A 15,406-nucleotide genomic window follows, 5' to 3' on the forward strand; every position below is an offset into this window, starting at 1 on the left:
TTATTAAGTTATTGGGGCCTCATTAACACACAGAACTTTTAGGTTATCCCTTTTAGCCTAGGAGTGCTATAAAAAATTACTGCCGCATTAATCATAAAAGAAGAATGCTTGGGAACTTCTGGGTTAGACAGTACACAAGATAAATAATCATTGTTTGTTATTGAATAAATGACAAGAAGTATCTATTGTGTGCTTATCACACATAGGCGTGATTTTAAAACTACAGGGACATATATGTGAGATCCCTTTGCCCAAAGCTGGAGGAGGGAAGCAATAATATTAAGGATGTAGGATGTGCCAGAGTCAAAGATTTTACGTGTTATCTTATTATATGTGTGTAAAAGCATATGAGGAAGGTTCTGTAGTCATCTTGTAGAATATAAGATAGTTTCAGAAATAAGACAGTTGCCCAAACCACACATTGGTGGTGAGTAAACAGGCTAGTATTTGACCCAGCTCTATTTGATTCTGAAGCATATTCAGCCTTGTGCTATCAGTATCTGGGACTATTGTCACAGCAAGATCGAAATAGCAGTCCACGTGTCTCAATACAAATCAAGAAGATGCTGTTTTAGGACTCCCGTGACAATCCAAATAACTGTGTACTCTCAAGATACTGTGTTTATAATTTGCTGTGTTGATCCGTGTGGGAGCATACTTAATTCTGTGAGTGAATATTTTAATTTTTTCCCCCTAATTATGTGGTTAAACCATTTCACTTTGAAACATTTCATTTGGCAGACAATAAATGACCCTTTTAATCTTGGTCTATGTGACTTGTACCCAACAAAGTTAAAAAGTACCAAATGATGCTAGTTGGGTTGTGATTGTCAGGTTGTGTGATGTTCAAGCTTAACCCATAGTAATTAAAGCAGCTCAGGGAAAGAACTTTCCATTCAGACTAAGGGGAAAAGGCTATCTTACTCTTTTCAGGAAACAACTAAAATAATTCTGTGGCATATATGCTTTCCTGATCTTTGCATAAGGAAAAACAGGCTGTCGGGTGGAAGCTAGCATAACTCTGGGCTTCCTTTGCTGTCATGTATTGGCTAGATTAGGGAGTCCTCAATAGCATCTTGAAAAAGAGTTTGACTTTGTGGTCTGACATTTGTATAATAGATATTCTGTACACACGTTCCCCACATTTTGTTGATTCAGAGATTACTCAAACTCCGTCCTGATAAAGCTGTATTTAATCTGGGTTTACTTAGTCGTTTGTTTAGTTTAAAGGGTGGAGAGTTGTTTTGGAAAGTGGGTTGCCACTTGCGCTGAAAAGGATTTTTGCTGACGTCCCTACCTGGTGAGATGGCGAGAGGCGGTTCCAGTAGATGGTCAAGCACGTCAGATGTCTATCAACCTAACCTTAAGAGAACCCCATGAAAGGAGTGTGGCTAAAAACTGCCGGGTTATGCTTGCTCAGGAAACTCCCTGTCTGGGTTACTTACCTTTCGTTACTAACGTTTTACCCAGTCATTATACTGGATTTCCCCTTTTCCTCTCAGAAAATTAGTAATCATGTCATTTCCAATCCATATTTGTGCATTCAATCAGACAAGAGCTGTGAAGGCTCCGTGTCCATATTGGGACATATACTTTAGCATACTGCATGATAATCTGCTTTTGTCCTGCCCTGGTGGTCAGTGCCGTTCTTGTTCAGAACTTTTGAAAACGATGCATTTGTGTTTACTTTTCTGAGATCTTGCCCAGGAGATCCTAAAGCAGGATAGAAGAGGAGGCTGGAAAATGGCATGTGTAACAACATGTTTGTATTTGGCCTGCCCAGGGCAACCTGGAGATGAAATGCTGTTCCTTGTTCCCCTTAAGTTGGATGTTGACCACCTCCGAACCCAGTGGTGGCTGAAGATGGCGTGAAGGTTAGGTGCTGCCCATGAGACTCCTTGCTACATGTCGTCTGCAAGTTCCAGGGACCATTTACTGTAGTCTCATCCTTCAATAAGCCTGAGATCATGCCTTGCCCCTCACCCCATTCCCTACTTCCATGCCCTCCTTTCAGATCCCTGAAAAATGGGCACTAGATAGAACTTCTTCACAGTAATTTTGAATAGCTGTCCTCGGAGCGCTTCACCATCTAACCCCGTGTGATGTTTCCCAAAAAGCATCGCCTCATTTTTCTGAAGAGTTCTACCCTGTCTGCCTTCCTGCCTCCATTTTAACCCTGTAGGACCTGAGCTATACAGAGGTTTATCAGCTTTGATTATTCTTCTTTCTTGAACCTGGAACTAAGACCATCCCTCCAGTAAACAGAAGGCCTCCAAAGCCTGTAGTTCACTCTGAATCTACCCCCATTCATGCCTTGGAGTCACCAGAACTGGATTTGAATATGAGCTCTGTTAGTTAGTCATCTACAGCTTGACCAAGCCGAACCTCTGCTTCTTTGGCCTATAGAGTAGAGAAAATAATGCTGCTTCATTGTGCTGTTACGTCTAATGTTGGGTGAGTTGTTGCATGTAAAATACCTAGCGCATAGTAGACACTCAAGAATTAGAGCTTCCTTTTTTAAACTTCATTTCTTGACTACTCATTAGGATCCATCTTCAACATTTGCTCATCTAAGGTAAGGATAGGAGGAAGTAAGGGTGTAAGGAAGCCTGGAATCTTGTCTCTAACTCAGTGGGCCTCGCCTATTCTTTTCAAAGGGTCTTGCCTTCCTTTCTTTATCGTGGGCACAGTTCTGCTTTCCCAATTGTATGCCTTTGTGTTTGAGAGGAAGTAAATGAACTAAGGTGTGGGACTATCCTTGCCAACTCTTAGGGGACCAAGTAAGTGTTGTGTGTGTAAGTGTCATCTGATCTCTGGGCAGGCATTGTAAAATTTCCAGGTTTATCTCTTCCATGTAAGCTTCATCTTTGCGAAGAAAGTACAATTTCATAAGAACTTCCACATAAATAAAATTCACAGATCACTTGGAAACGAGTGTCTCAGTTTGGGGCCCAAGAATATGTCTTCAGCCACAGCAAATCTAGCCAGTGGATGTGGAACACAAAAACACAGGCTCTTCTCTGAGCAATGGTCTGTCGGACTGGGGGAAACTTATCCTCACCCCCCAAAAATAGGCACTTGTGTCACCAAGATCATTAGTTCATGTTTTCCTTTGCCTGTTCATCTAGCACTCATACCCCCTCCACTACAAGAACCAGATTTGAGGCAACTGTTTAATGTGATCTTTACCAAAGTGGAGATTGTGTATACACCCTGAGTACTCATTAATCCCATGGGCAAAAATCTGGAGATGTCACTTTTGAGGTAGGTAATGAGTACAAGGCCCTGATATGTAATCAAGTCGGGGCAGACCTAGAGGGAGACTGGTAAGGCAGTGGGTAGAGATGCCTGTCGGCTGATGAATAGAAGAGGCAACCGGCAGCCCTTGGGGAACTCCTCTGGCCTTCTGTCTCCTTTTAATAACTGTTACTTAAGCTCTGCGGTCCTCTCTCCCAGGTGACTGGTATTCTCCTTGTTCTCACTGCTGCCATTAAACAACATGCACACGCGCGCACACACAAACGCTCACACGCACATGTACTTGTGCATATGGCGACCCCCTCCTGGAGCTGCCCTTCCCAGGATGTGCCCTGTTTCTTTATCTGTCCTCCACCTGAGGAGGATAATCTGTCCTGACCTCTCTTTCCCTGACCCACCAGCCTCCAATTAGGGGAACTCACATGACGGAGCCCTGTCTGGATGGCAAACCCCACTCAGTATGCTCTTCCTGTTTGCTTATTCACCTCTCAGGGGTAGGTATTCCTCTTCTTCTTTTGTAAGTGACACAGCTGAGCTTCTTCAAGGTGACATGACTTGCCCAAGTTCACAGTCTTAGGAAAGGGTCTTAGCTTCCAGCTCAGGTCTGTATAACCCCAAGGCTACATTTCTCTTGGCGATGTAACCAAAATAAGACAGGCTAAACTCTCCAGAGAGTCTTGCTGATTAAATAGATTTAATGGGTTGCCTCTTGGAATAATTTAATGTAAAAAGGGTATAGCTGTACCTAAAATATCATAAGGAGTTTTTAGTCATGAAATTTTAGGAATGAGGTAGATTGGGAAGGGAACTATTTGGGGGTTGGAATTTGGGGTCATTCCCTCATATCACACAGTGAGAAGGAATAACCTAAAACCAGGTCTGTAATAAGACTTGCTGTATGCATATCAGGAGAATATTTTTATTTGGCAATGGATTTGTTTTTTGGGGGGTCTCATGGCGGAAATGGGAAATTTAGAAACGTAGTCTGTTTCCAAGGGGGTTAGATCAATCTTTATTCACGCGTGGAGCTTTTTGCAAGTGTGTTAGCTTTCCACTGATTGGCACTGGTGATGTCCAGGGTGCGTTAGCTTTGAGAGCTGATGGGAGAACGAAGGTTTGGGCCGAAAAAGTGGAGCGTGACCATCTGGGAGGCAGATCTGAAAATGGTCTTGCCAGGTCACCCTCTCACGGGGCTAAATGCCAGAGCGTCTCCAAGTGTTTCCAGTGTGAGTGGGTCTTTTCTATGCACTAGCTTAATGAACAGAGCCAGACCTCCCTAATCCAGTGATAGGAGCCGCAGACACTGCTCAGAACTGTAACACAAGTCCTGATGGATGGTTTTTAAGAGCATAAAACAGGTGACCCTTTACTGAGAGAATTAAAATGTGTACTCTTAGAAGGCTGCCTGTGAAAAAGTTCGATATTATCAATGTTTACCTTTCTCTAATTAAAAAAAGTAATCACCTACACATGTTTAAGGAAGAAGTTTAAGCTCTTCTCCTCGCTAAAAGAATAAATTGAGCAGTTAAATCTTGAGGAAAGAGACCACACGGAAAGAGGTGGAAAGCTGAAGTAAGAGTACTAGCTTTTAATAGCCATTTATTAATTGTTCTTGGGGAAATTGCTGAAGGAGGAGAAGACAGTACTTGAGCCTGTGTATTATATGGGCAAGACTCTGGAACATGTACGGGGTGCCTGTCACAGTTTATTTCCAGCCACTGACTTGGCCGTGAATGACAGAGTGTATTTTATTTTATTTTATTTTTTAAAGAAGAAGGCTCAACCTAAGGAAACGCTGTGCTTCCACAGGATGCCAAGCTCTTGAAAGAGCCGTTCTGAGAGGAGGGTGGGGGCAGGGAAAGTATATTTTCTAAGATTTTCTGATACTAAAACCCATTTACGACTGTTGAGGAAAATCTCTCTGACGGAGGATTTAGCTCTCACTAATCCTTAAGTGACTTGTTTTGACAGAGCCTTTATAGGAGATTTTCTCAGTAACTTTGGTTTGCTCTAAAGGAGCAATTACCGATTTGTCCTCCAGCACCTTCTTGTTTTATGTTTTTATTTTTTTTCCTGTTTAATGTGTGCCAATTAATGAACTTCATGTATGTTCCAAAACAGCAAGAGATTCCGATCAGAACTGTTTACTGTAGAAATTCAGGAACGTTTGGATTTTCTTGGATCTTCCGCTCTCTTTCTTGCCTCTGGGTATCAAGGACCTGGATTTCATTTCGTGTGTCATGTGGCCTTCTCAGCAGATTCTTTGACTCGAGCTCGTGGAAATCGAGCCCCACTTTCTATTTAGACTGCACTTTCTCTCCATAAAGACGTTTTTCCTCCTGCTTGAGGAACGAGCATGGGGACCCCGGGCTTTTAAGCCTCCCGGTGTTTGCTTTTGCTCGGATAGGCATTATCTTTTCCGAGGTGACTAAAGGAGCCGGAGCACACGGCTCACCTCCCTGTTCAAGGGACCGCTGGTGCTATGACAACGGGGCCCTCATGTCTTTGCGCTTCCCTTTCCCACCCTGCCTGCTGTGGCTGTGAAGCGATGCTGAAATTCCACCCCACGTCCCATCTCCCACCTTGCCGCTGAGTCCCACCCCAGCAGAGGCCTCGGTGGGTCTTTCCAGCCCACAGGTTCCCAAAGTGTGGTTCCCCAGACTGGCGGCATCAGCACCACCTGAGAACTGGTTAGAAATGTGGATTCTCGGGGCGCCTGGGTGGCTCAGTCGGTTGGGCGACCGACTTTGGCTCAGGTCATGATCTCACGGCCTGTGAGTTCAAGCCCCGCATTGGGCTCTGTGCTGACAGCTCAGAGCCTGGAGCCTGTTTCAGATTCTGTGTCTCCCTCTCTCTCTAACCCTCCCCTGTTCATGTTCTCTCTCTGTCTCAAAAATAAATAAATGTAAAAAAAAAAAAAATGTGGATTCTCAGGCCCCACCCCGGACCTGCTGAATCAGAAAACCAAGGAGCAGGGCCTACCCAGCAGTCTGGGGCTTGGCACACTTTCACGGGGATTCTGACTCGAGCTCACGTTTGAGAGGCCCTGTTTTCTAGTCCCTCGGCCTGTCTCGTTTGCAGGAAGGAAAGAGCAAAGGAGCCACCCTCGTAAAGAACCACCCCCCACTCCCTCAAACTGCCCCCCCCCCCCACATTCGTGACTCCACACTCAGTTTTGGTTTGTGACTTCGAAAGTTTCATCCGCACAGTTAGGTTTCTGGTCCTAATTTATGGTTGGGTTCACTGTACTTTTTTTTTTTTTTTTCGAAATTTCATTAAGCCGTGCCAGTGACATGGTGATTGCTGTTAGGGTGTGGCAGGAGAGATTTATGAGTTTTCACAAAAGTGGCCAAAACTCTAGGCGGGCATTAACATACTGAGTTTTAAATTATTCTTGGGACTTTTGTGAAAGCCGCCTGCTTTAATCCTCTTGTCAGGGAGCTGCCGAGTTAAAAAATGATCGCCGAAGCAGCTTTGCCAGCTTCACAGGGAAAGTCAGCCGTGAGAGCTCTTCCCTGGAAGAGCTGTCTCTGGGCCCATGTGGCCAATGAAGATAGTTTTTAGAAAAAGTGAGCAGCCATGACATTGGTTCTGAGGAGAGGAGCATTATGGGAGGCCTCTTGGGGGTGAGCATGGGGTCACCCTGTAGGCACCACAGCGTTCACGCCGCTCCTGACGGGGTGACAGCAGCCCAGTCTCTGTGGACTGGATGGGAGACCTGGGAGGGCAGGATGCGGGTCCTGCTTCTCTCTTCACAAGTAGCGTGACCTTGGGCATTAGCGTTTCTGACTTTGGGTTTCTTCATGTACAAAATAGAGGAGGTTATACCAGGTGACTTCTAAGGGTCCTTTCAGCTTTAAAATTTATGACTCTGGGATTCCTTCTCCCATCTGCCTCCCTGCACCATCCTTCCCCTTGTGTACAGAAGCAGTCGAATTTATTGATCCCTCAGAGGCTGTGTCACCCACTTCTCCTTCCTCTATGCCCCTTCGTCCCTTGAGAGCCTCTTGTAGGGCTTGAAAAAAAATAAAAACACATACAGTGGACACTTCTCTTCAGCTGCTCAGAAGTCACCTGCAAATCGGCTTCTTGAATTTCATACGGAGGGGTGAGGTGGGCCCCCAAAGATGACAGAGTCTGAGTTGGGCAGGGTAGGGGTTTCATTATCCAGAAGTCCTTCAGAGAAACTTGAAATGAAAACATACAATAATACTGTCTTCCCTCAGAAAATCAGGACTCCCGGCCTAATCCCATTCCCACTTGCCCTGTCCTCTGAAGAAACCGAGCTGCTAAAAACACAGCGGAGGTGAGACAGAGGACATGGTTGCTAATTGCTGTTGAGCATTCTGGGAGAGGGGGTTTAGGGAATGTCCTATCAGCATCTCACATTTGCCTCCAGTTCTGGGAATTCTCCCGTCTTTGGTTAGAGCCGTGTCCTTGGGTAACCTGGCCAAGCGGGCCATTTGCTGTTGAAGCGCATAAAGGCAGACATCCTCTTGATTCCCTTCAGCCCATTTATCCAAACTGAAGGTTAAAGGTTAGACGACCCTTTGCAAGCTTGGGCCGTGCTGGGAGAATTCATCTCACATCCCAAATTCTCACGGGAGCATGAGATGGGAGGAGAGGGGGTCGTCAAGCATGTGTCGCATATCGCCACTTACTGTCTCAGGAAAGTGCTTTTCACGATCCTATAAGATGTCCCAGGTAAACTTCAGGACAGTAGTAACAGGACAGCTTCTTGTCAGACTGAGCGCATGCCAGCTTTCCTCCTCTTTATGCCCTGTAACCTCCCGAACCTGGAAGCCACTGGAAAATTCCTTTCACGATAAGGCAGGGAAAGAGTTCCTCTCTTGAAACCATTCTGAGTATATTTCCTTCTCAGGAAAGTTTCCGATTCCCGGGTGAGGGGTGAAATACAAAGTGGGGAAAGGTAGCTTCAACTTGCTTTAGGCTTTTTCCCTGACACGGAGGAGCGTATTTGTGATATACCGGGAGAGTCCACCAGCTCCGAAGTCTTCATTTCACATTGGGTAGCAGGCCCTGTCAGTGCCAACAGTGCTGACTGGAGACAAGCATAAGGGCAGGGACTTGGGGAGGCTTAGGCGTTAGGAAACATTGTAAGACACGGGTTCAGGCAGGTGGTGTCCAAGCACTGAACTCTCGTTTCTCTTCACTGGCTCCATCGCCGTGTAATTGTTCCCCTCCTCTGAAAAGAGCTAAGAATTTATGAAGAGTTGCAGTATTTCAGATTAGAGTCCTCGAGAATCTTATTTCAAAGGGGCACTGGGTTAAGGAATCACAAGACCTGGTTTTCTGTTGGGATTTTGCTGTCAACCAGCCTTGTGATGCTGGCTGGGTATTTTCCTTTCAGCCTCGGGTTCCTCATCTGCCCATTGAGGATGTTGGTCTAGAGCACAAATGGCAAATGATGGCCCGTGCCCTGAAGTGGCTCCTTAACCAGAGTATAGCATTCTTTCCTTGTGATTCCAGGTGAGGCCTCAGAATCCCTCTCAACACAGTGCCTCCAAGCAGCCATGAACCTTTCAGAGTTCAGAGTTGACCCTTTGCATGAAAATGTTTTGCCATCTTTCTTAGAAGCTTGGAAATGGGCGTGATGTCACCAGAGCATGTAGGAGTGGTACTTCACTAGGCCTTGCGATTTGGGGAGCAAGGAAGGCTTCCAGGAGGAGGCAACTCCAGAGCTAAATCTTGGAAAATGAAAGACCAGGGCTTGGGAGAAAGGGTCATCTGGGTACAGAGAACACAAGGAATAAAGACAAGAATGGAGAAAAACATAGAGTCTGCTGCATTTTTATTTTGATGGTATATAAGGTGTCACATGTGGGACAGCAGGAGATGAGGCTGGAAAGAAGGGAAGAGACCAGATCAAGGAGGGTCTTGGAGACCAAGCTTTGGAGGTGTGGTTTTGCTGACCTGTCTCTTGTCTTTCATGCCCCAGCCTTGCCCCTCTCATGCTGGCTGGTGGTTTCTGAGTCTGTACCTCTCTGCTTCTGTCTTTTGTTACCCATTTGACCCTTCAGTTGTCCCTGGCTCTGACTCTCTCTGCGGCTAACATTGTTCCTCTCCTGACCTCTGTCCATGTGACCTAACCAGGTACTGACCCCTTGACCGGAGGCCCACCCCAGATGCTTGTCTGTTCTTCAACGTTCTGAGCAGCTCCGCATCCAATTTCTCTACTTTCTGTGTACATCTTATTCTTCGCTGACCCCTTACTCTCCCCCACTGCACACACACACGCACACACACGCGCGCACACACACACTAGATCTGAAGCTTACATCAAGGGCACTTAAGAAATATTACATAATGACACCTTTCTTCAGATAGAGTTTGGGCCAGTTAGAAAAAGAAAAATGGGCTCATTTGCAGGATCATATCAGCTCGCACATGGAAGAGGGTCTTTTGAGGCTCTAATGGGCAGGCAGCTGATTCTGACAGCAGAATTCTGGGTCCTTGATCTTCCCAAGACATCTCCCCCCTGTTTTGAACATTAGCTGTGGTGTGGGTCCTTCCCACGGAGAACTGTGAATCCTATTCAGCCGCCTCCTTGTGATTTGGACATGAACAGGGAGCTTTCTCTGTCTACTTAATTCCCTTTGAAAGCTTTCTCGTCCCACTATTGGGCACTTCAGAGAGAGCACTGCATTAATATCTTCTGCTCTGGTTTCAACTTGGTATGGTTTTGTGATCTTAAAATAGATGGAATTACCACGGCAAGCATTGTTCTGCCTTGAACTTAAAGTCTCAAGAGCAAGTACTTCTAAAAAAGTTAATCCTTTTCTTATTTGCAAGGATTCTGGACTGCAGTTTACAAAGAAATATGCTAAATTATTTATAATCCAGGATTATTGCAATACCAAAGATTTCCTTGCATAACATCCCAGCTCCGCTAAAATGGCACAAACAGAACAGCCATCGGCCACACCTTATCTCAGCTGCTCTCTGTGGTCCCTGCAAAGGGGCCCCGGAGCCAAGCGCCCTGACCATGGGAGCACATGTTCTCCGAAGCATCACCCTCCATGGCTCACATGCTCACATTTCTGCTGCTGGGGCCTCCGGGCAAGAGAAAAGCTGGGATGGTGTGGACAGGCAGCATCCTTCTTAATAGGAAACATATCGTTTCTTAAAACGTGTACCCGCATTCTTCTGAGAGGAGCTGGGATGGCCAATAGTTAAAAAGCGGTATTAATGAGACATTTTAGAAACATGCAGTCTTCTAGGCCCATGTCCACAATTAATTTTGAGAAAACTCATTGAGTTCCCAGTTTGCACGGATGTAAAGTCAGGAGTTTAGGATAAATGATCCTGAAAGTGCCTTCAGTTCTAACAGCAGGCAACTCGAAACAAGTACTGACCTAATGCACAGATGCTTATGTGTCCAGCACAGATCATTGGAAAATAAGACGGTGACATCTGAGTTACTCATTGTGGGAAGATGGAGCCTGAGAATCCTAATCCCTGCCGTCAGTAGTGAACCTTCTAGAATCCATGTATATATGTATAATACATTTCCCTCTATTTTCAAAATCGGGAAATTACTTGATGATGTTTTATAATCTCTTACCTTTTATAAGTCATTCCCGGGTTTCAGAAGTAATCTTCTTATACTTTTAAGGTATTTTTACATCCATTGCCATCCATCGGGGTTGTTACGATTCACATTTCCTGCAGCAGTGTATATTGGTTTCTGTGTGTGGGTTCCACCTGGTATAAATTTAAGTCCGTTAAGCTAACGGACACAGGTGAAGGAGGCAAGACAGCACTGTATGTTTTCCCGGCCTGCGTCTGCCGCCCTTAGACGTTTTAACTTGGGAGATTTGGTATCTTTGCCTGCAAGGGAGGCCAGATCTAAATTCCAGGGGGACGTGGTGCCTCTTGAGCATTCTCCCCACACAGAGGTGCTCCCATTTCAGCTCACCACGAGGCCTCAGACGCTAGTCTGGTGCAGCCGTCCCTCTCCCCAACTCGTGAGCTTTTGACTGTCTAGAACCTTGACTTTGGCTGTCTCCCAAATCCATGTGTGTCCCAGTACTCACTCGCAGGTCTGCGGGGCGGTGAAGCCTGTTCACTGGGGTTCTGGGAGGAAAATTAACCAATAAGGGTCACATGCCTACGATGCCTGCTGGTCTGTGGGTATTCCAGAAAGGTTGATTCCTTTCCCCCCCGCCCTGTCTCGCTTTCACTCTCAGCACCAGTTTCCTCCTCTGCCAAAGGAGGCTGGACTAAGCAATCAGTCCCTCAGCCAACAGTTAGGGACATCTCTCTCTACCAAGAACCGTGGAGCATGTGCTGGATGCACAGCCCCAGAGGACCTAGTTCCTGCTGCCAAGAAGATCGTAGCAAAGTGGGAAGTAGCCAGCTCCTTCCAGGGTGGTGGTGGGGCATACATAGGATGCTCATGGGACCGTGCGTTGGAGGCAGACTTATTCCAAGGGCTGAGGCCTGGCAAGGAAGGGTCAGGAAAGGTACCTCTGAGGTAGCCCTCTTATTCTTAGCATCTCTTAGGTGTGATCATCTTCTGGGCTCCAGTGAGTATACGTTGACAATACACTGTCTTTCTTTCTGTGCTAAAGGTCCATTCCCTGCTGCCACCATCCCACTCCTCTGAGCGGAAGGGGTATTAGGGGCTAGTCTGTCTGCCCCGGGACCCCCAGGGAAGGAGGCTTGTTGCCATCTCAGGAAAGACTTGCAAAGTGGCGGGCTCCCATCACACAGGGCACTGACAGCTTTGGTCTTTGCTGCTGTCTAGAATTGACACACACCTGCCTGGAAGCTTAAAGGGGAAGAAAATCTCGAGGTAAGCCAGAAAAGCACCCAGCGTTAGGAGCGCTGGAGGACAGGTGAGACAACAGCAACAAAACCCGAGAACACTTGCTCAGAGGAAGTGCTGTGAATCAAGCCAGTGAAACCATTGCATGACCGGGTGTGTGTATGAAGCCAGGGGAGAGAGAACAGCTCCAGGGCGGGAGCCTGGTTGATGAGGTGAGGGTTGCAGAGCAAGACAGGGACAGAAAGAGACCACCTTGGAGCTCCCCCTGTAAGCACGGCTGAGTTATCTAGATATACCCTTTCTTGTCTGAGTAGGGCTGTGTTTTGGGATCCCTTCATTTTGAGTTCTCACTAGCCTTCTTTGTAGGTGGTCATGATGAGACTCCATGAAGTGTTAGACCATATGAAGGAAGCTCCGAGGAGTCTGGCTGCTCTTGGGTGAGACACAATGTCATCTCTTGCTTATCACCGCAGCCAGCCACAGGTGAGGCCGTGGTGTGGCACTTGCGAGGGAACAGCTCCAAGCCTGCCTTAGTACGTGAGAACAACGAGCCTTTCAAGCTAGCACTGTCTTGCACCAGAGAGAGTGAGCTATTTTTAAAAGCTCCATCCCTACCTTCTGCCCATCCAAATGCCAAATAACCACGCGCGTATAACCCTAAAGAAAGAAATAGATGGCCCCGAAGTCACATCAAAAGTGCCTGTAAAGATACTTTTTTCTACCTATTGTATACTCGTGCTCCTTTGCCTTTTCCTTGTCTCTCTTTCTGCTCTTCTGCTCTTGTCTATAATATGTAGAGCACTTTGCTTTCCCGAACCTGGTTTTAATCCTGGCAAGGGTCTTCAATAATGCTGAGCCTTCTGAAATTCCTTTAAAACCGCAGTTTGGCTGCCTTTTATCATGAACCAGGCGTGCACCCTAGTGACAGCATGATAGAGTAGGAACAAGAGAATGTCTTCACAACTGACCAAATAACTAGATCCCTTCAGGCCGTGAAGGGTTGCAAATCTGATATGCTTAACATCTCTGTTAAAAGATCATAGAGGCACTTGAAACCTTTTTACTAATTCCAGCTCGCTCTCACTCTCGCTCTCTCATTTTTTTCTCTCCTCTCAGCTCTGGCACAGGAAAGTACAGTGCTGACAAAGAAGCCAGCTTTCTTTTGACCTGTCTTGGTTTTTATTTGCTACAACCTGATGAAGAGCAGATCAGTTCCAGAAGCAGTATAAACTATTGAGGAAGGCAGTCTTGTGGTCCAGGAGCAGAAGGGAGATAGTCACAGATGATGTTGTTCTAGGAGGCTGTTAGGTTTAAATGTGGTGACCACAAGTCTCGTCTGGACTTTGGAAATGGTAGGGATTTTAGAGTTGTTAGTTGTCTTCCAAGTCTGTGCCACAAACACTTAGCAAGTCTGTGCCAAACCATTCCAGAAGGGACCCAGTTGTCTACGAAGAAGTCGTGGCCGTAAAACACATTCATTGCAAAACCTAGATGATGGCGTACTAATTTTAGTAATGGCTTAAGTTGTTCTTGAAGAGTTTTAATAAAGCCTTTCATCACCCATATAAATCGTTTATGCAGGAGAATTTGCTTTTTTCATTACTGTAGACCCACCTCAGGTGGAGATCAAAGCTGTCTATATTGACTAAGCAAATGAGTTGAAATGTTTTTCAGGAGGGATTGAAATCCATGGTTATAACTGGGTGGCCCTTGGCAGGCCGACTCTATAAGGAGTTTAACATAAGCAAGTGTAAGGAAAGGTTCCACAGGAACCACCCAGGCATGGAATTTGGTCCTTTCATGTGGGATATTCCTACACTCGGTTGTAGGCAAAACCGTTGCAGCGTAAAGCCTTTGAGACCTACTTATGCTTCAACCCTGGTGAGCTATGAGATGAGAGGGAGGAAAGTTACAGAGGGGTCCCAGCCTAGTCATGTAACTAGATTCTATATTAGAACCTTCTGGCTTTTTCTTTCTTTCCTCCATTTTCAGGGCCTCTCTACATCTTTTTTGTTTGTTTGTTTGTTTGTTTGTTTGTTTGTTTGTTTTAATGTCTCTATTATGGGTGTTTAGATGGTTTGCCTTCTATCAAATCATGCTGTCTGATGTAGTTGGGGGAAATGCTATCTCCGTACGTAACAAGTTCTTGTCTGCCTTTCCCTTTAAGGACCTTCTGCATACCAGATGGAATTCTTTTAAAGATTCCCTCTATTTGGGGAAGCTCTAGCAGGGAGTTGGGTTGAGATATAAACAAGACAAATAGGCATTCATTTGCCTGGAAAAGTCAGAGTGTCCAGGAAATGAGGTGGCAGAGAAATAAGCTGATATTCAGACACAAGAGGCAAGGCTGGGTCGAGTGCTGTGGGGATCACAGCCTGTGGAAGCCTCTGCTTGTGAGCCACGCTCTGTGCTCTGTGCTTTACATTTGCTTTCTCCTATAACACTCAGAACAACTCCATCAAGGAGGGGTCATTATTCATGTTTTGCAGATGAGGAAGTTGAGGCTCAAAGAGGATTATAACTGCCTGAGTCACCTACTAACCAAGTGGCAGAGCAGGACAGACACTACTTGCATTGTCTTGCATTTCAAGCACAGACGATATTTTATCTCTTACTTCAGATGGGTGGGTAGGTAGGTAGACAAATAGGTAGATGGATAGATGGATTTATTTATTTCTGAGGCAAAACTCATAGTGAAAACTAACAGCCATTGTAAGCCTCTTGCCTAGAGTATCTATTATTATGTAACATGCTACCCCAAAACTTTGGAACTGAAGAATAAAACCATTTTATTCGATCTCACATTTTTTGTGGGTTTGGGATCCAGGCAAAGCTCGGCAAGGCAATTGTGCTGTTTTGCGTGACATCACATGGAGTCACTTGTTGGTTTTCACCTACAGCCGCGCTGGTCTGAAGGGTTTATAGTGGCCTCACTTGTGTGTTCAGTAGCTTGGCAGGGACAGCTGGAAATCTAGGGCTCAGTTGGGCTCCCCTCCTTCATGTGTTCCTAAGTTATCTCCACATGGCCCTACCACAGAGTAGTCGGCTTACTACATGTCACTTTGGGGCTCCAAGAAAAGCTGGTGGAAGCCACCAATCTTCTTGAAGAATGAGCCCCAAACAAGCATAGCTTCATGTCTGCTCTACCCTCCTGGTGAAAGCACCACAGGGTAGCCTAGATCCAAGGAGAGAAGAAATCAACCACACTTCTGAATGGAGGGAATGCCAAAGAACTTGGAGCCATCCTTCATCTACCACAATCCCATATGTTCTTTGCATGGAATCAAGCGAAAGACTGCTTTTTAGGGGCCAGCTGTGAAGAAAGCCACATTCATTTTTGTGGCCTGCTACCTTCAA

General features: G+C 45.9%; 1 protein-coding gene across 2 annotated transcripts in view; it reads left to right on the plus strand.

Annotated features, from left to right (window-relative positions):
• Nucleotides 1-15,406, plus strand: part of RORA (RAR related orphan receptor A) — a 714,362-nt gene that overhangs the window by 313,014 nt on the left and 385,942 nt on the right. The window lies entirely within an intron of this gene.

Source organism: Acinonyx jubatus, chromosome B3, assembly GCF_027475565.1.
Source record: "Acinonyx jubatus isolate Ajub_Pintada_27869175 chromosome B3, VMU_Ajub_asm_v1.0, whole genome shotgun sequence".
Taxonomy (NCBI): Eukaryota; Metazoa; Chordata; class Mammalia; order Carnivora; family Felidae; genus Acinonyx; species Acinonyx jubatus.